Source organism: Dipodomys merriami, unplaced genomic scaffold, assembly GCF_024711535.1.
Source record: "Dipodomys merriami isolate MVZ:Mamm:240054 unplaced genomic scaffold, mDipMer1.0.p SCAF_179, whole genome shotgun sequence".
Taxonomy (NCBI): Eukaryota; Metazoa; Chordata; class Mammalia; order Rodentia; family Heteromyidae; genus Dipodomys; species Dipodomys merriami.
Window position 1 is genome coordinate 1,323,128 of NW_027203148.1, and position 22,221 is coordinate 1,345,348.

The window sequence follows — 22,221 nt, forward strand, 5'->3', positions numbered from 1 at the left end:
TTGGAGTTGATTCTGGTGCAGGGTGATATATAAGGATCTAGCTTTAGTTTTCTACATGTAGTTAACCAATTTTGCCAGCACCATTTACTGAAGAGGCTGTCTTTCTTCCATTCTATTGTTTTAGATCCCTTATCGAAGATTAGATGGCTATAGGTCTCTAGATTCATTTCTGGGTTTTCAATTCTATTCCATTGGTCCAGAAGTCTGTTCTTATGCCAATACCAAGCTATTTGATTACTATGGCTTTATAGTAGAACTTGAAGAGGCTGTCTTTCTTCCATTCTATTGTTTTAGATCCCTTATCGAAGATTAGATGGCTATAGGTCTCTAGGTTCATTTCTGGGTTTTCAATTCTATTCCATTGGTCCAGAAGTCTGTTCTTATGCCAATACCAAGCTATTTGATTACTATGGCTTTATAGTAGAACTTGAAATTTGGTATTGATATTCCTCCAGCAGTGTTCTGTCCGTTAAGGTGCGTTTTTGCTATTCGGGGTCTTTTATTGTTCCATATGAATTTTTGGATTGCCTCTTCTATTTCCTTGAAGAATGAGGTTGGAATTTTGATAGGTATTGCGTTGAATTTGTAGATAGCCTTGGGAAGTATTGCCATTTTCACAATGTTAATCTTTCTAATCCAGGAGCAGGGGAGGTTTTGCCATTTTTTTAGTTCTGTGTTGATTTCCTTCCTCAAGATTTTAAAGTTTTCATCATATAGGTCCTTCACTTGTTCAGTTAAGTTAATTCCTAGCTATTTTATTTTTTGTGGGGCTATTACAAATGGAGTTGCTTTCCTAATTTCAGCCACACTTTTCTCATTGTTGGCATACAGAAAAGCCATTGATTTTGGGCGGTAAATTTTATAACCTGCTACTTTGCCAAAGTTTTGAATCAGCTTGAGTAATTTGGGAGTGGAGTCTATGGGATTCTTTAAATACAAGATCATGTCATCTGCAAAGAGGGAGAGTTTTATTTCTTCTTTCCCTATTTGGATCCCCTTTATGTCTGCATCTTGTCTTATTGCTGTAGCTAGGCATTCTAATACTAGATTGAAGAGAAGTGGAGAGAGTGGGCATCCTTGTCTTGTTCCTGAGTTAAGAGGAAATGGCTTTAGTTTTTCACCATTGAGTATAATGCTGGCTGTAGGTTTGTCATATACAGCCGTTATTGTATTGAGGAATGTTCCATGGATTCCTAATTTTTCCAAAACCTTCATCATGAAGGGGTGTTGGATCTTGTCGAATGCTTTTTCTGAATCTATTGAGATAACCATGTGGTTCTTATTCTTGCTCCTGTTGATGTGATGAATAATATTAATTGATTTGCGTATATTGAGCCAGCTTTGCATCCCTGAAATGAATCCTGTTTGATCATTGTGTATGATTTTTTGGATGAATTGTTGAAGTCGATTGGACAAAATTGTGTTGAGAAGTTTTGCATCAATATTCATCAAAGAAATGGGTCTATAGTTCTCTTTCTTTGATGAGTCCCTGCCTGGTTTTGGGATGAGGGTTATGATGGCTTCATAGAATGTGTTGGGTAGTGAACTTTCTCTTTCAATTTCATTGAAGAGTTGGAGGAGTATTGGTGTGAGCTCTACTTTGAAGGCCTTGTAAAATTCTGCTGTAAAGCCATCTGGTCCTGGACTTTTCTTAGCTGGGAGGTCTCTTATTGCTGTTTCTATTTCAGTGCTTGATATGGGCCTGTTACGATAGTTTAACTCATCTTGGTTTAGTTTTGGCATGTCAATATTTGCTAGGAAAAGGTCCATTTCTGTCAAGTTCTCAAACTTATTAGCATAAAGTTTTTAGAAGTATTCCCTTATAATGTTCTGAATCTTGGTTTTTTCCGTGGTGATGTTTCCATTCTCATCTCTGAGTTTATTAATTTGGGTGTGTTCTCTTCTTTTTCTGATAAGATTTGCTAAGGGTCTGTCAATTTTGTTAAGTTTTTCGAAGAACCAACTCTTTGTTTTGTTGATTCTTTCTATAGTTTTTTGGATTCTAATTCATTTAATTCTGATTTAATTTTGATTATTTCTTTCCGTCTAATGGATTGGGGTTTATATTGCTGCTCTTTTTCAAGGAGGTTTAGATGTGTCATTAAATTGTTAGTTTCAGATCTCTCCAATTTGTTGATGTAGGAGCTCAGAGCTATAAACTTGCCTCTGAGTACTGCCTTTGAAGTGTCCCAGAGGAGCTGGTAATTTGTGTGTTCATTTTTGTTGAATAGCATGAACATTTTAATTTCCTTTCTAATCTCTTCCATGACCCACTCTTGATTCACCAGTGTGTTGTTCAGCCTCCATGTGATGCTGGACTTTCTTTGGTGGCTTTTGGTGTTGAGTTTTAATTTTATTCCCTTGTGGTCAGAGAGGTTGCAAGGTATAACTTCAATGTTTTTGAATTTGGACAAGTGTGCTTTTTGACCTAAAAATGTGGTCTATTTTGGAAAACGTTCCATGTGCTGCTGAGAAATACGTGTATTCTGATGCTGCTGGGTGAAATGTTCGGTAGATGTTTGTTAAGTCTAATTGATCTATGCAGCTGTTTAGATCTGCGGTTTTTCTGTTGAGTTTTTGCCGAGTTGATCTATCTAGTGGGGAGAGTGGTGTGTTAAAATCCCCAACAATTAATGTCTTTGGATCTATATGGGATTTGAGGGAACGTAGTGTTTCTTTGATAAATTTGGGTGCTCCATTTTTTGGCGAACAGATATTTAGAATTGTAATATCCTCCTGAAGGAGAGATCCTTTCATTAGTATGTAGCGACCTTCTTTATCTCTTCTCACGAATTTTAATTTGAATTCCATTTTATCTGATACTTGGATTGCAACTCCCGCCTGTTTATGGGAGCCGTTTGCTTGGTAGATTTTGTTCCAGCCTTTAACATTGAAAATGTGTTTGTTTTTACGGGCAAGATGTGACTCCTGCAGGCAGCAGATAGAAGAAGGGTCTTGTTTTTTAATCCAACTAGATAGTCTATGTCGCTTAATTGGAGAGTTCAGTCCATTAACGTTAAGTGATAGAACTGAGTGTATTTGGGAGTTCCTGCCATGTTATCCACCTTCTTGGGGGCTGCGAAAACTGGGTTCTTCCTATGGTTCTTGAATTCTCATTTTGGGTGCAGTTTCTTGGCCTTTATTGCGGTCTTGTTGGTTTTCTATGTGTAGGACATCTTTAAGAATCTTTTGTAGGGCTGGTTTGGTGAAGATATATTGTTTCAATTTTTCTTTGCTATGGAAGGTTTTTATTTGGCTTTCAGTTATGAAGGAGAGTTTAGCTGGGTACAGTATTCTTGGTTGATAGTTGTTTGTTTTTAGGGCATGGCATACATCATTCCAGGCTCTTCTTGCTTTGATTGCCTCTGCTGAGAAATCTGAGGTGATTCTAATTGGTTTCCCTTTATAGGTGATTACCCTTTTCTCCTTGACAGCTTTAAGGATCTTTGCCTAGGTCTGAGTTGATCCTGTGTGGATTGTAATGTGACTGTGGGATGTCCTATTCTGGTCTGGTCTATTTGGGGTTCTAAAAGCTTCTTGTATCTGAATAGGCCTATCTTTTTGTATGTTTGGGAAGTTCTCTGCTAGGATCCAGTTAAACAAATTTCCTAGACCATTAACTTCTCTTTCTAGGTTCTCCTCTACACCCATTATCCTTAGATTAGGCCTTCTGATGGTGTCTTCCAGGTGTTGGATAGATCTATCATATTTCTTGGACTTATTTTGGATGGTTGTATGTTCTTTCTCTATAATATCTAGGTTGTCTTCAATCCCTGAGATTCGATCTTCTGCATGGTCTAACCTGCTGTCAAGACTCTCTACTTTGTTTTTTTATCTCTTTTCCTTCTAATTGGTCAGCTTTGATGGCTTCAAGTTCTTTGTTGAACCTCTGTTTTAGGTCTTGTATGAATTTCTTTACTTCCTTAATTTGGTGTTCAGTGTTTGTTCTCAAATCACTTAGTTGATTGGTCATGGTTTCTTTGGACTCCCATTCCTTCTGTTGGGTTCCATTCAGCATTCCCTTTGTGGTCTCCCTGACTTCCTTCAGCTCTTTGTTAATGGATTCCATGAATGCCTTTAGTGATCTTTGTGTATTCTCTACCTGGTCTCTCAATTCCTGTATTACTCTTTGATTCGCTTCCTCCCATTTGTGGGATTCCTGTATTTGTCTTTCCTCCCGTTCGTGGGATTCCTGCAGTTCTCTTTGAGTGTTCTCAACATGCTCACGCCATTCCTCCCTTTCTCTTTGAGTATTCTCAAGTTGTTCCCGCAAATCCTGTATCAGTTTTTGAGTAGCTTCCTCACGCTTATGATATTCCTGTATAAGCTTTTGGGATGCCTCCTCTTTCTCCCTTTCACGCTCATACAGAGTCCTTTGTAAGTTGTCAAACTTCTCATTTATCATGGTTGCCAGCAGTGTTTGTAGAGCTATTTAGGAACTCTCCTCTGGATTATTCAATACCTGTTCTGACCCCTGATTATCAAGATTGGGAATTGAGATATCTGGATTTGCCATTTTTCTTGTGTTTTTCCGGTTTACTCTGCCCATTTGAGATGAAAATAGCACCAGTTTTGTGCTAGAACACTATCTTAAGGCAACCATCAATCAAAGTTTGCTTTTGTACAGTCAATACTCTACAGATACAATCTAGTTCAACAGATACATCTATTCAACATCAGACAACTGTATGTTACTGGGCTTCGAACCGCAGATAAGAATTTGGAAAACTGGAAATTATTAGGGTTAGGGAGACAGGTGGGTAAAAAATAGGAATAGATTGGTGTGGGGAGGCACAGGGAGAGTTAACTATGTCCTAATCCCAATGCAGGAAATAGGTTGGGTAGGATGCATGTAGAGAGAGAGATTAAAAGAAGAAAGGGTAAGGGAAATGAAAAGAGACCAGAAAAAAATAGAAACGTAAAATTTAATATTATTATGGAGATTAAAAGAACATCTATTTAGAGAGGAATGTGAGTATATTAATAGAATTGTAGGGACATAGAGGAGAAGTGAAAACCTTAAAAAATGCTTAAAATATTATATAGGTATAAAGAGGTAGTACTGCTATTAAGGAATTTAAGTCTCAGAGGTTTTGAACTGAGTAATAAATTTGTGGATTAAGTGTGTACACAATGGGGGATAGCGTCTACTAATTAACTAAGGGTTTATCTGAGGATGTGCAGGACAAGAGTTAAGTCACATAAAGAAGATCAAAAGAGAGGAAAAGGTGAAAAGGATTAGAAAGGGAGAAAAAGAGATCAGAAATTCAGTAGAGCTAGACAAAAAAACAAAAAGATAGTTAAAATTGAAAGAAAAAGAGAAAGAAGACAAGAAAAGAAAGGAAAATGCACATTCATGTATTCCTAAAATAAAAATTATAAGAGGAAACAAAAGTTCCTGGAAAACAATTATTTTTTCAAAAAAGTCAAAAATTAGAGATTAATAAAATTTTTAGAAAAAGAAAAAAATTTATATATATATATATATATATGGTACCAAAAAAAAGAAAGAAAAGAAAAGAAAAGGAAGAAAGAAAAAAAAAAGTTCTTTGATTTTTTTTTTATTTTTTGGGGAGGCGTGGGAAAAATCCTGTATCTCCCTTTTGTCTGTAACCAGCCTCTTGTTGGAGTCTCTGGTCAGCTTGAGGTCCTGTGGCTTGATTGGTTTCTTAAGTCAGTTTGTTCGAACAGGCAGAAAAATGCTCTGCTTTACCCAAGATTTTGAGATCCCCCTCCCAGAATTGTTTACTGGGAGGGTGATCTGCTTTGAGAATCACAAAGGAGGGGGATGCAGTGGTGAGGTTAGGTTCTAGGTAGAGTTGAGGCCTTTCAACAATCAGTAGCTTTTTCCTGGGGCTGTGTTGTGAAAAAAAACTCACAGAGCCCAGCCTGGAGCCGTTCTCAGGGTTTCTGTTTTTCAATTGATTGTTGAGGCTGCTAGAGGGAGGGGCAGCCTCTGGCTCTGGTTACCCAGTGAGGTAAGCCACTCCAATGGCTGGTGCCTGAGCTGGGTGACTTTTCCCTGGATGGAGCCGAGTCTGGCAGGTCACTTCGCTGTTAAGTTCTTGTGACCTGCTAAATGACTCGTTTTATTCCAAGACCTGGTTGGAGCTGGCAGCTCCTCCGAGGTTTGTCGGTATCCAAGATGGAGATCACCGGTGCTGGGGGGGGAGGGGTGGCCTTCCTCCTCTGCTCCCTGAGAAGGAGTGAGGACGTCAGGCTTCTACTCACACCGAGTGTTGGATCCTGGGTCGTCTCTGGTCTGCACACTGCAGGATGAAAATATCTGCTCCTTGTCGGTTCTTGCTGGTGTTGAGTAGAATCCGCTCGCCTGCTGCATCTGGCTCCTTCGTCCGGGACTCTCCATGTGAGCGCTCAGTTATGGCCCCGGCTGCATTCTCTGCCGCGACCCTGCCACCCGCTCCGCGGCGGCTGCTGGTGAGCGCTCAGATGTGTCTTTTTGCCATGGCTTCCCATCTCTTCTCTAAGTCTCTGTCCTGTGATGGCACACTTGGTGTGATTCTCTGGCTTAGGACTGTTCACTGGAACTCTAAAACTGCTTTCTATGTGAGAGCTTGTTCAGATTCCAGCTTCTCCTCCGCCATCTTCCTGGAACTTTCCTAAATCACTGATTCTTTTTGTATTTTCTGTTATATGAAAGAAAATATAGGTACAAAACTATTGAAATAAAATGCACACATATTTTGAAGTCATCACAGCTGGAAAAACAACCAACAAATTGGAACTTCCCCAGGAACAAAAACATGTTGTGCCCAGTTTATTTTTTAAACTACAAATCTTTCAAACACATGTTAATTTAAGTAGAGCTATAACTGTCTCTCAGAAATAAGGTTGTGTTAATTTGTAATTCAATTCATCTGGATCAACCTAATATAGAAAATCCCTTGAATGGATCAAATTGTTTAAAACAAATGTAACTGTATGTAAAGAAAGATCTGCACATACTTAAAAGAAAAAATGCTACAGTATGAAATCACAAAAATCATACCATTCTTAAAATTTCTGAAATGCAATTAGTAATTCCAAAATATCCATAATGAGAACTAAATTCTACTGACTTAACAAGAACAAAATGTGCAAATAATAGAATCTGACCAGTGTACATGAGTGTACATAATTTAAAAATACTCTAAATTATACAGTTTTTAGAAGACTGAATGTGGATTATCTAAAGGAAAACATCAGCACAATATATAAATGAAATTAAAAATCTCATGAAAAGAGAGAATAGTAGTAGTTTCTGGAAAATAATACTTTAATAAACGGTGGTCAAAATCCAGTACTGACTAAATTGTATACCTAATTAGTTAGATCCAAAGAAGACCAAAGTTACTCGAACTGATTTGAAACTGGCAAAATAGTAGAATATATCAGTAACATTATTATTGATATTGACTCTGGCACGGAATTCATTTCCTCTTTGATCTGACAAATGAATATATGAAAGAACATAACTTCTCCAACTAAATATCAAGACCTAACTAAACATATAACTAGAAAAGTCATCATGCAATCCGTATTGCAACTGGGATAAAAAGAAAAATCAGTCATACTGATTCTGTATTTATTTTAAACGTTGTCTTTTTTCATAAATTATTTCCTTTGTCTTGCATTTTTAAAACGTTGTGTTAAATGATTTATATCTTGGTAACTAATTTTGGATGCCTCCTTAAATTTTGTTCTGGATATAATATCTCACTTCAGCTCTTAACCGATGAAATGATGTTGTTTACAAAACAAATTCTAATAACCTCTGTTTATAATACACAAAATCTCATAAGCATGATTTCAGGAAGCATAGGTTAACATTTTGATATCGTGGTCTCATGACTGATCAGGCCTATCTGCATGAGTAAAGTTGTACCTAGATTCCTCAGCCTAAATTTAGCCACATTTAAAAAAATTTTATACCTTTATCTGTCACCCATCAGAGGTTAAACCTGAGTATAAAATCTAAGGAAAATCATAAGGTAAGAATTTAGCTCTTCTGGATATAAAGTAAACCAAACTGCAGCATAGAGTAACTCATTTGACTAAAGTCAATCTATTTCTCTGATACATGTTAAACATTCCCTTACAATGTGTATTATTCTCAAGAAGGGAATGAAGAATACGAGACGAGGACTAAGCAAATATTGTCTTCAAATATACATAATTTGGATTTATATCTTTATTTTGTTATAGGCATTTTTGATAAAAACTGTTTGAATAATTGATTTCCTGGTCAGGTATAATATATCCTAGTTACATTTACCAAACTTCATTCAGAAAATGGTATATAGTAATTGAGTAGAAAGATATTCAATTAGTAGCAAAAAGTATATACCTATAGGGTAATATTTTGAAGAGTCAATTGGAAATATTCTAATATAATAACTTGAACAATTTCTCTCTCTCTCTCTCTCTCTCTCTCTCTCTCTCTATATATATATATGTATATATATATATATATATATATATATATATATATATATAAAAAACAGTTTCTCTCTTCAAGGAGTGATTAAGGAACATGCAGTTAATTCTGTAGTTATTTATGCTTTTTTATGTGGGAGAAGGAAGGATGGAAATAATGATGTTTGGAATAAGAAACATGCTCTTTAGGCAGGCAATCTACTATTTGAAACATCTCTCCACTGCTCTTTCATCAGTATGTCAATAATGCATTGTGTTTAAAAATAAAATTTAATTACATTTGCAAAGGTGTTCTTTTTCAGTATATATATTATTTTGTATTACAATGTTACATTTAGTATGTAATGTGAGTATGGGGATGTATGTGAGCATGAAAATCTAGGCATGTTTGTACATGTAGCTGACTCGAAGGAAACTGAATGTATGTGAGATACAGGATTCAAATAAAAGTTTAAGACCTGTAAGTTGCTAAATTGATATATATGTCTGGTTTGTGGAGTGTGATTTCAAGATCACATTTTGGTAGGTTTTATACCAAGTAAGTAGATGTTTCTAATCCAAAATCGTAAGGATTAAAACAACAACTCTGTTTCATAATCATTCAGTCTTAGTAATCCAGACATTGCAATAAGTGGAAAAAATGATTGAAAGTATGGTGTGTCAGTTGTAAGCATTTAAACACTCTACATTTTCCCCAAAATCTTCAGATGTAGTCTTTGGATATAAATTACAGGTGTATTTATAAATGTACAGATATAATATGATCTTATGTATATGTATATATTATAAATACATCATATATTTACTTATATTTTAAATGTGTATCACAAATATTGATTTATATTTAAATGTAATTCATCTCATCATAGATACCTAGACAGGCAGACAGACAGACAGACGGACAGACAGACAGACAGAAAGACAGATAGACAGATAGATAGATTAGAAAGATAGATAGATAGATAGATAGATAGATAGATAGATAGATAGATAGATAGATAGATAGATAGATAGATAGATAGATAGATAGATAGATAGATAGATAGATGATAGATAGATAGATAGATAGATAGATAGATAGATAGATAGATAGATAGATAGATAGATAGATAGATAGATTTTTTTTGGTCAGTCGTGGGGCTTGAACTCTGGGCTTAGGTGCTGTCCAAGTGCTCTTCTGCTCAAGGCAAGAGCTCTACCGCTTGAGACCTAGTGCCACTTCCAGTATTCTGGTAGTTTATTGGACAAAAGAATTTCATGGAATTTCCTGCCTGAGCTGGCATTGAACTGTGATCCTCAGATCTCAGCCTCCTGAGTAGCTAGGACTATAGGCATGAGCCACAGGCACCCGACCATACTTATATCTGAGATTTGTTAGTGGAACAAAGGATACAGAAACTATTATTCTTATCATGAAAGGACTTCACACTGACAGGTATAATTACAAGAAGAAAACAATAACTATTCACAGTTGCACAAAAATTCCTTAAGTGCCTAGCAAGACAGCATGTGTTTCTGTACACTGCATGTGGTGTGAGCAGTTTGCAACCCAAGTGACTGTGGGAGATATCGTACCCTAAACAAACCTGACAATTGCATAAACACCGCCCTCTATGACAGATTTAGAAAGGCCTATCTTAGAGATTCTTGTTAGGGACATGATGAAAAAATTTATAGTTTAGTTGTGATTACAGAACTCTTTTACACATATCACTCAACCATTAACTATATTTCACATAGTTCCTATTGCTCTAACTTATATTTTCTTGGTTCAGTAAACGGTTTTTTGTTTGTGAAAACTTAGCTGTTCAAAACATAGACATAGGTTTTTAATATTTTTGAAATTGCTGTCTGCATAATGTTGTATGAGATGAGCTTCTCTTTACCATTTCATAGGAATAAACTTAATCTGATTCAAACTTGGAAACAGGTAGCTTGTTCTCTCTCCTAGAAAGAATCTATATAGACTTCTTTACATGTAAACAGACCCTCATTTACTTGCAAAAGTCTGTCAGTGGATCAAACCTAACTCACCCAAGTGAGGTGAATTCTTCTCTCATGCTTCCTTTACATTAAAAATGGTAGGAACTGTTCAGTAATGTGCATACTTTTTAATATGAAGTGTGACTCCTATTTTCCTTAATCTGAATCAAGCAGAGGAATCAGTTTAAGATGTGAAAGAGCCTTAGAAACAGTCTTGGACCTTGGAAACTGTCCTTTGTATGAATTTTTGCAGAAATATCCCTTTTCAAAGACAAAGGACTCATTTTTTTTAATATTGTGCTGGTACTGGGGTTTGAACTCCTGGACTTGAGCTATATCTGGGCTTTAATTCTCAATGTTTGCTCTATACCACCTGAGCCACACCTTCACTTCTTCCATTTACCACAAGTGGAGAAAAGAAACTCTTAGGTTTATCCACTTGGAATAGCTTCGAATTTCAATTGTCAAATTTGAACCTACCGACTATCTAGATGTAAGCCACTGGTTCTGTGCTAGGACTCACTTCTTAAAAATAAAAAATCACAAAAAGAGGAGAAAAAATATTTGTTCAATTATTTATGTGTTGTCTGATAAACCAAAGCACTTGCTACTGGAAGGGAAAAAGAGAGAAGATAGAGATGAATATGCAGGAGAGAGACACAAAGAATGACAAAGGAAGGGAGATTAAAAGAGGGGAGGGGAGTGGAAGGAAGGATACAAGAGGAGGGGGTAGCTGAGTAGAATTGTCTACTCCTCACTAAGGTTTTGTTGGACAATCAGTACCTTTACATTTATGTAGCCAAAGCTTTTTATTTTTGGTAGTAGTAAGCTGAGATATAAAATACCAATTTACAGGTAATAACCTGTTAGTGTGCTTCCTTCTGCACCAAGGAAGCCACAGTTAGGTTACTGTCAGAGAGAAGGCAAGAGTAAGCAATTTAAGTAATTCTGAGAAACAATAATGGACATGCCAGGAATGCTCCCTTGTATGGTGAAGTCAAGCTTCACTCTTGTTCCCTGCTTCAGTCTTCCTCTCAACAAGCACAGCAGAAACAGGAGAGGAAGGAGATATGTGAGTAATGATTATCTCTCTGTTTACCCTCATCCCTTGGTCTCTCAAAATATAAAGCGAAAGGAGAATTAACCTGAACTAGTGGGGAACATGGGAGGAAAAAGTTCAGTCTAACTTATTGTGAAACTTTTAAAATAATTGGAGCAGCATTTCAAATACTGAAATAAAACTTTTAAAATTATTAACAAAAAGTAACTCGAAATTTATCGAAAATTTAGAAGACTTCAGAGCTCACTACATAGTGGAATTTGAAAATTGAAACTCATTCCTGCCTCTATCATCAGAAATTGAAGATTGTCCCTAAACGTCCAATACTAAGTAAATTACCCTTGATATTCACTTATACTGTGTGAATATAATGCAGAAAATATGACTTTAAATTTAGACTGCTGAAGTGATAAGCAATGGGAATTCATGATGGATAACATAATGCTGACAGCATGGAAATTATTTCCCTTCCATCTTCAGTGAGTAGAGAATAAAAATGCTCTATTGGATGGCCCTGAAAGTCCAATTCTAAATTTAGGACAGAAGGCGAATAGTAAAGAAGATTTATCTTAGCCAATCTGAGATTAGAAATGTGGAGAAATATACTCATTTATGTATGTCAAACATGGAAGAGAAGATGTGGCAAGCCCATAGCCAAATGGCAAAGTAGAGATATTTAACAAAATACCATGAAGTTGAAACAAGTATTAAAAGGGGATCTGGGCTAAAAGGGAGTAGGGTAGAAGAATGGAGAGGGAAATGGTGGAATAATACAGTCATACCATTCAATGTACACATGTCAGAATATAAGTAAGAAACATGAAGGGATAGGTGGGGTTGGGGTAAGGGAAGGAAGTAAAATGCACTGTATATTGAAATGCACACACACTCTATTCAACACAGACATGATGAAGCAAAAGCCCTTTGCACAACTAGCTAAACATAATTTTTTTGAAGTTTTAATATTCAGAGACCAGAAGCATAAACCTTTAGAGATAAATAAGAAGAGAGAATTGACATATTGTTGAGGCTTGTTTCCCTTTCAATGTACAAAATTTAATGTGTGAAGTCTGCTGCAAATATAAATTTTATTTTGCCTATTTTTTAAGCAAATTGCTTAAAATGTAGAGAATCAAATTCCAATATCGCTTCATTTCCAATAAAAAATATCGTATGCACCTTTAAGTTTCTCACTTATTTCTAAATACCTTAATGCAATGCATTATTGGAACTAATTTCATTCCATATTTAAATTTATTTTTTTGTTGTTGTTGTGAAAATACTGTACAAAGTGGTTTCAATTACATGGACAAGATAATGAGTGCATTTCCTATCAAGCATTGTAACCTCGTCTTTTGTTTCCCCTTCCCATAACTTCCCGTCCTCTCCCCGCTCCCTACTCAGTCCTCCCCCTACCAAAATTTTAAAGTTTGTTTTCGACATAATGACTTGTACATCTCATTGTTTTAATGGTCCAACTGTATCCCTATTATATAAACGATTTGTTTTTTCCCTTCCCTTCCTCAAATTATAACAACATCAAGTTCAGTAGAGCTAAACAAAAAACAAAAAGATAATTTAAAAAAAGAAAAAAAAAAGAGAAAGAAGACAAAAAATAAAGCAAAAACGCACACTCCTGTATCCCCAAAATAAAAATTATAAGAGGAAAAAAACTTTCTGGAAAACATTGTTTTTATCAAAAAAGGCAACGATTGAAGATTGAAAAATGTTTTAGAAAAGAAAAATATATTTTTTATATAAGGTACCAAAAATAAAAACTAAAAAAAAAAGAAAGAAAGAAAACGAAGAAGAGAAAAAAGAGAAAAAAAAAACAAAAAACAAAACAAACCCAAAAATTTCTTTGATTTTTTTGGGGGGGAGGAGTGGGAAAAATCCTGTATCTCCCTTGTGTCCGTAACCAGCCTCTTGTTGGAGTCTCTGGTCTGCTTGTGGTCCTGTGGCTTGGTTGGTTTCTTAAGTCAGTTTGTTCGAACAGGCAGTAAAATGCTCTGCTTTACCCAGGATTTGGCCATCCTCCTCCCAGGCTAGTTCATTGGGAAACAGATCTGCATTAAGTATCACAAAAGAGGGGGATGCAGTGATGAGGCTAGGTTCTGGTAGCTTTTCTGGGGCTGGTTTGTGAAAACCTCACAGAGCCCAGCCTGGAGCCATTCTCAGGGTTTCTGTTTACTGATTTTCAATTGCTTGTCGAGGCTGCTAGAGGGAGGGGCAGCCTCTGGCTCTGCTTACCCAGTGAGGAAAGCCACTCCTATGGCTGGCACCCGAGCTGGGTGACTTTTCCCTGGATGGAGCTGAGTCTGGCAGGTCACTCCCCTGTTAAGTTCTTGTGACCTGCTAAATAACTCGTTTTATTCCAAGGCCTGAGCTGGAGCTCCCAGCTCCGCTGAGCTTTGTCTGTATCCAAGATGGAGATCACTGGTGCTGGGGGGTAGGGGTGGCCTTCCCTCCTCTGCTCCCTGAGAAGAAGTGAGGACGTCAGGCTTCTACTCACGCTGAGTCTTAGTTCCTGGGTCGTCTCTGGTCTTCGAACTGCAGGATGAAGATGTCTGCTTCTTTTTGGTTCTTGCTGGTGTTGAGTAGAATACGCTCACCTGCTGCATCTGGCTCCTTCATCTGGGACTCTCTGTTGCTCAGCTATGGTGGCTGCACTTGCCCACCACTGCTACAGCTGCCACCGCCGCGGCGGCTGCTGGCAAGGGCTCAGAAGTATCTCCTTGCCTGGATTTCCTTCTCTGGCCAAACTCTCTGTCCTGTGATGACTCACTTGGTGTAATTCTCTGACTTAGGACTGTTCACTGGAACTCTAAAACTGCTTTCTATGCGAGAGCTTACTTAGACTCCAGTTTCTCCTCCACCATCTTCCCGGACTCCTCTGTTTTAGATCTTGTATGAAATTCTTTACTTCCTTAATTTAGTGTCAAGTGTTTATTCTCAAATAACTTGGTTGATTGTTTATGGTTTCCTTGGACACCCATTACTTCTGTTGGGATCCATTCAGCATTTCTTTTGTGGACTCCCTGACTTCTTTCAACTCTCTGTTTATGGATTCCATGAATTCCTCTATTGATCTTTGTCTATGCTCATCCAGCTCTTGAAATTCCTGTATTACTCTTTGATCAGCTTCCTCATGTTCATGCAATTCCTGTAGTTCTCTTTGACTAATCTCAGCATACTCACACAATTCCTTTATTTCTCTTTGAGTTTTCACAAGCTGCTCATGCAATTCTTTTATCTATCTTTGAGTAGCTTCCTCACACCTATGAGCTTCCTGTTTTGACATCTGTTTTCCTATATCATGCTCACACAGAGTCCTTTGAAGGTTTTCAATCTTACAATGTTTACCATTAGTGTTTTTAGAGCTTTTTGGAAGCTCTCCTCTGGATTATGCATTATCTGTTCTGTCCACTGATTATCATGAGTGGGAGTTGAGATACCCGGACTTGCCATTTTTCTTGTGTTTTTCCAGCTTATTCTGCCCATTTGGCATGAGAGTAACACCAATTTTGTGCTCGAAAACTATCTTAAGTGAAGCATCAAAGAAGTCTGTAATTGCACAGTCAAAAGCCTCCAGATCCTCCTGAAAGAGAGATCCCTTGATTAGTAGGTAGCGACCTTCTTTATCTCTTCTCACAAATTTTAATTTGAAGTCTATTTTATCTGATATTAGTATTGCAACTCCTGCCTGTTTATGGGAGCTGTTTGCTTGGTAGATTTTGTTCGAAAATGTGTTTATTTTTATTGGCAAGGTGTGACTCCTGAAGGCAGCAAATATTTTGCCCATGTAATTGTAACCGCTCTGTACAGTATTTTCACAATAAAAATAAACAAATAATTATTACAAAAGCCTGCAGATATAACCTAGTTCAACAGATACATTTTCAACATCAACCAACTATGTATTAATAGGCTATGAACAGCAAAGAAGAATTTGGCAAATTATTAGGTTTAGTGAGAGATGTGGGTATACATAGGAATAGAGGGATGTGGAAAGGTAGAGGGAGAGCTAACTTAGTCCTAATCTCAAAGCAGGAAATTGATTCAATAGAATGATAGTAGACACCGGGGGGGGGGGGGGAGGAGGAGAAAGAGAAAAAAAAGACAAGGAAAAATAGTAAAACAAAAATTAAAAATTGAAAAGTGAAACACTTAATATTATGCAGAATAAAAATGTAATATTCAGAGAAGGACAGGAATATGATAAGAGAAGTGGAGGGATAGAAAAGAGATGTCAAGAAATAAAAAATAAAAATGCTTAATATTTTATATAGGTATATAGAGGTAGTACAGCTATTAAAGAAATTAAGTCTAAGAGGTTTTGAATTCAGTAATAAATTTCTGGATTAAGTGTGTATACAATCGGGGATAAGGTCTAATAATCGACTACAGGTATATCTGAGAATGAGCAGAAATGTGACTAAATCACACAAAGAAGAACGAAAGAGAAAAAAAGTGAAAAGAATGAGAAAGAAAGGAAAAAAAGATCAAAAGGTCAGTAGTGCTAAACAAAAATGGAAAAAAAGCGCGCACACACACACACACACACACACACGTATACCCATAAAATAAAAATTATAAGAGGAAGAAAAAAAAGTTAATAGAAAACAATTTTTTAAAGTTAAAAATTAAAAATGTTAAAACAATTTTAATAAAAGGTGACAAAAAAGAGTTCTTTCTTTTTGGGGGGTGAGAAGGGAAGATCCTGTATCTCCCTTCATAACCAGTCTCTTGTTGGAGTCTCTGGTCTGCTTGTGGTATTTGATTTTCCTGTAGCTTGGTTGTTTTCTTAAGTCAGTTTGTTTGAGCAGGCAGAAAAATGTTTTGATTTACCTAGGATTTTGTCATCCTCCTCCCAGGCTAGTTCAATGGGAGGGAGATCTGCTTTGAGTATCACAAAAGATGGCTGTTTCTTCTAGTTTGGAGATGCTGTGATGGGGCTAGGTTCTGGGTAGAGTTGAGGCCTTTCAGTAAACAGTCGCTTTTCCCTGAGGCCTAGCTTCTGAGGCAGTCACAGAGCCTAGCCAACAGCCATTCTCAGGGTTAATTGTTACTGAATTTCAATTGATTGTCTAGGGAGGATCAGCCTCTGGCTCTGTTTACCCAATGAAGAAAGCTTGGGGCTGGTGCAGGCCCGGGATGGGTGAATTTTCCTTGAGTGGAGCTGAGCCTGGCAGGTCAGGTTAGGTTCCTGTGACCTGTTAAATGACTTTCTGTTTTCATCCAAGGAATGAGTTGGAGCTAGCTGCTCAGCCAGGCCTTTACCAGTACCAAAGATGGAGATCTCCGGTAGTGGGCAGGGAGGGGTGGCCTTCCCTTCTCTGCTCCCTGAGAAGGAGTGAGGAAGTCAGGCTTCTACTCACACAGGAGTCTGGTTCCTGGGTGATCTCTGATCTGCGATATGAAGGATGAAGATGTCTGCTCCTTGTCAGTTCTTGCTGGTGTTGAGTAGAATCCTCTCACCTTCTGCATCAGGCGCCTTTGTCCTAGACTCTCTGTGTTGCAGGTATGGTGGTTATGGCCGCCACCGCCCCCACCATAGCTGCAACCACGGCTGCTGGCAACTGCTCAGATTTGTCTACTTGCCTGGATTTTCCCTCTCTGGCCTAACTCTCTGTACTGTGATGGCACATTTGGTGTGATTCTTTGGCTTAGTTAAGCTTCCAGCTTCTCCTTCACTATCTTCCCGGAACCATAAATTTAAATTTTAAATGATAAATTCTTTGAAAATTGTTTCACTCGTGCAGAAGTATGGATAGTGATGTGGGCAGAATCAGAATTATTCAGAAGGTTGTAAATGGATGCTTACCTAGTTTTCCCTCGGCTGGATCATAGAATACAGACTGTCCTAATTGAAAAAGTTAGCATTCCGAGGTTTTTGCATATAAACACTCCATCAACATTTTATTAGAGGATTATTCAAGATTAGCTATATGTTGATTAATAATGACTGATCATGACAGAAAGTTGAGGGAAAACCATCTACACTTCAGTGAGGTTCTGATTTGTGCTTCACAAACTGTTATGAAAGCTCTACATGAGAAATCTAGCAGCTGCATCTCTAAAAAGACCTTGGGTTGTTACACTTTCTGATATTGTCTCAATTCAAGTACTTCTCCTTGGAGTTCCATACTATTCAATGATGCTGTATTAGCTCCTTGTTACAATTTTCAGACTGGTCTTTTTGATGCAATTTGTGCTTTTCAAAATTGCTCTCCAAATTCCATCCACAAACTGCATACAAAATTTATCTGAAAAAAATTGTATCTGTTTATATTGCATATACTTTTAGTTTTCATTACAAATATAGAATGTAGTAAAAATTCTCATAACAATTATACTGCACTAGATTGTGGGCAGATTCTGATGTAAATAATATACTGTGTTCATGTAGAGATTTTGAGTATCCAAAGTAATAAGCCTGGGGTCCTAAAACCAATACCTTACTTATATTGAGTGACAAATACAACTTCATGTAAGTACAGAAGTTTTCCTTGTATCTTTTTAACATATATTTTTATTATAAATACTGTACAGAGGGGTTACATTTACATAAGTAAGGTAATGAGTACATTTCTTATTGAGCATTGTTACCCCCTCCTTTGTTTTTCCCCTACCATCCCTTCCCTTCACACCTCTCCACCTCCCCCCTTCACCCATCCTCTGTTAGAATGTCTTGTATATTTCATTGTTACAATGGGTCAACCAGTATCCTTTCCTTATATCTTAAATGAAGAAATGCTGGCTTGATTTATGCTGATTCTACTTGTGTAGACACATATAAAATCACTGCCCAAGTCCAAGAGCACATAAATGAAATGCCATCATTTTTTCGTCAGTTGGTATAATTGTGTTCTACACATTTATTGACAGGTTACAAATTATTCTCAAACTTTAAAACATTAAAAATACTTTTTTTTTTCTTATTTTCTTTGCCAGCTAATTAGCAAGACCTCAGTCAGCATTTCTCACCTAGGAATTTTCACATGGGTTAGTTAAATGTATATGTAGAGTCCAGTTTACTGAGGACTCATTCATCTGCCTAGGAATTCATGCTGGTTGTTGGAAAAAGAGCTCAAGTAAGGATGCTATTTAAAGCCTTATACCTTTACTCTTTACCAGGGTATTCTCCTGCTACATTGGTTGCTGAGAATGTCTACAAGAGTAAGCATTCCATGAGGAGCAGGGAGACACCATATGACTTATACTTACTGAGGTTTCCAAGTCAATTGTTATCACTTGTACTGCATTTTGAAAGTCAAATCTCTCTAACACTACCAGTTTTAAGAGATAAGAGGAGTGGAAAATCAACTCTTAAGGACAAATACATCTTCAACATGTATTGTTCCAAGTATTCCTTTTAAGGCATATTCAACAACTGGTGAAACTTGTGTTGGCTGTAATTATGTGTCTTTCTCCATGTGTGCATGTATACATGAGAATATGTATTTGTGTGAATAGTAACATACATGTGTACATTATGGCTTATATCATCATTTATTCCTTGCTAACAAATAAAGTAAGGAATCACTAAAGTTTTAACAGAAACTGTGTAGTTAAAGTTGTAACTCTTCACTCTGCTTCTTTACACAAAGACTTTGCAACTTCTCATTAATAAAGTTTCCATAAACTCTAAAATGTACATACTTAGTACTTAATGTCTGCTATCATAAATCTTAAATACTTTACAGAAAAGTTTTATACCTGCCAAACAGTCCTATTTTTGGCATATATAAGCAAAATCCCAAAATTAATCATATTTAAAACATTAAAACTTTTAACAAACCTTAACACTTGCTGCAATGTTCATTTTGACAGGTGCCTTGTATAGGATAATTGAATTTCTCCTCCTCCAAATCTCTTGAACTACAAATATCTGGAATTATTTTGTTTTTGGCATGTCTATCTTGATTTTATTCTTTAATGTGTGCTTATGTAAGAAATACATGATTCTATAATTTCACAACAATTCTTTTGAACTTACTTTTTGTTGAATTGCCTAGCTTAATAAAATCAATTAAAAGTTATACTTTATATATAAAAACTGTTCTGTGCTCAATTTAGCATCACATACACTAACATTGGAACGATACAGAGAAGATTAGCATGCATGCTGGGCAAGGATGACATGCAAAGTCTTGGTGCGTTCCATATTTTTACAGCAACAGATGCTGAAACGTATGTGGCCACAAGGGAACCGTACCACATTCTTGGTGGGAGTGTAAACTTGTTCAACTACTTTGGAAAGCAGTATGGAGGTGCCTCAGAAGACTCCATATAAAACTACCCTATAATACAGTAATCCCACTTTTGGGGATTTATCCAAATGATCATAAAAAAGACCATACTAAAACTACCAGCACAACTATAGTTATTGCAACATTATTTATGATAGCTAAGATATGGATCCAAAACAGATGCCCCCATTAGATGAATGGATGAAGAAAATGTGTTATATATACACAATGGAATTCTTTGCCTCCATCAGAAAGAATGACATCGCCCAAATTGTTAGGAAATGGAAAGACTTGAAAAAAAATTTATTGAGTGAAGTAAGCCAAGTCCAAAGAAATATAGGTCCCATGATTTCCCTTATTTTCAATAATGAATGTATGTCTGGGATAAGCAGAAAATTCAAAAGATATGTGCATATAACCAGATAAGTTGATGTTAAAGAAATTGAACCCCAAGATAGGGACACAAGTGGTTTTTTGTTTCTTGCTATTGTTTCTAACGTACTTATAATGTGTTATGTCATTTTTTTTGTTTATTGTATGTTTCTCCCCACATTATAACCCCTGTTTTCTCTGTATTTGAAGTTGGTACACTTACATCTTGTATGTATGCTTCTCTAATTTGGGGAGGGGAAGGGAAAAAAATGCTCAAATAGAGATACAGGTTGACCCATTGTAACAATGAGATGCACAAGAAACTATTTTTAAAAATGAACTTTACAATTTAGGCGGAGGAAGGAAGGGGATGGGGAGTGTACTTGTGGAGGTGGGAGGGAAGGGATGGTAGGGGAAATATAAAGGAGGAGGTAACAATGCTTGTTAGGAAACTTACTAGTTTCCTTGTTCATGTAAATGTGACCCTTATGCACAGTATTATTACCATAAAAAAACATATAACAATGTTCTTAGATGGAAGAGTTTATTTCCTCTATTTTACCCATATAATATTGTTAACAAAGAAATTAATTCAGAACACTGATATGAAGGTAATTTGAATAAATGTGTGTGTGTGTGTGTGTGTGTGTGAGTGCGGCAGCGCACAAGCATACACACATGTGCATGCGAACAAACACCATGCATATATATTGGAATGCTCAGAATTTAAATCAGGGCTTCGAGGCCTTGCTAGGCCTTTCCTATCTAGTTTGGTGAGCTACAATATAAGCTACATCTCAATTCTTGGCTCTTTGCTAGTTCATTAAACATTTTGAAATATAATTTCATGAAGTTTTTTTTGGCCCTGATTGGCTCCCAAGTGTTATCCACAGATCTCAGTCTCCTGAGCAAATATTCAGAGTAGATAGGATTATAGGTGTGACCAGCCAGCACAAGGCTTTTAGAACAATTTTAAAAGTAAAAGAAAATTTACTTCATGGGGGACTGTTTTATCATCACCTAATTTGAAAGCCTTTTGAGTGATTATATGTCAATTTAATTCGTTTGGGGATTGTTAAAAGATAGTAAGTGATGATATTTAAAAGTTTTAGTACTTTTTAAAAAAGAAACTGGAACTGTGGGACAGAAGAAATTTGGCTGTCTTCGGACCTCAATTTGTAAGCTCAGCTCTGTGCATGAAAACCCATTGTCACCAACACAGTCTGTGTTGAAGACAAAATGTGACAGAAAACAATCACCATGGGAAATATTTGCTATGCTATTATTTCTTGGACAATATGAATATTGAATTGAGAGCATAAGAGAATGGAGAGATTTTACCCACCTTTTTGGTATTGCTGAAAGACTTTTGGAAACTTTGACTCATTTCCTTCCTCACTGTGTGTATCTTTGGGCCATGCACTTATAGTCTTTTACTACAATTTCCCCAACACTACAATGGTAATAACATTAGCATTATACCAAATGTTATCTTAAGAAGTAAGAGAATAAAATTTGTGAAACACTTAACATAAAGCTATGAATGAACTTTGAGTTTACCCAGCATTCTTTTTTAAATACTAAATAGAATATGATAAGTAGTACAGAAGCCATTACGTGTAGTGTTAGCAACCAGAAGTAATATCTATTGACCATGCTCAGCTTCCAAGGAAGCCAGGTGGATAACTTCTCATGCTGTAAACCAAAATGGTTATTTATGTCGTGATAGTGTAAAAATATCAGAGACAGAAAAATGAAGGAATGTTGTAGACTGAGGTGAAATCCATATAAAAATGTGCAAACCTGATAAAACATAAAAGTATCTGAGCAGTATATTGTGTTTTACATCATTTAAGTTACATAGCAAAGATAAGGAAGACCTAGAAGAATAAATTGTCTTTTTGATATTTTATCATAGGTCCTTAGAAGGATGAAAACTTTCCTCATTCTTGTAGAGGCATCATCAGATGAGGGGAACTGTATTTTTTGTTTGCTTCCTTCCATTTATTCTTCAGTTTGAAATCTGAACTACATGAGACTGAAAGAAAGCAAGTGAAATTAGTCGTACAGGCTTTGGAAAGAACAATCAAAGTAAAATAAATAATATATATATAGACT

The 22,221-nt window shown here is 36.5% G+C and overlaps 1 non-coding gene across 1 annotated transcript; it reads left to right on the forward strand.

Moving 5' to 3' along the window:
• The first annotated feature begins 19,545 nt into the window (after nt 1–19,545).
• LOC138829910 (U6 spliceosomal RNA) lies at nt 19,546–19,652 on the forward strand. Its single transcript, XR_011372784.1, has one exon. It is a non-coding gene; the product is annotated as a U6 spliceosomal RNA (small nuclear RNA).
• The last annotated feature ends 2,569 nt before the right edge of the window (nt 19,653–22,221 follow it).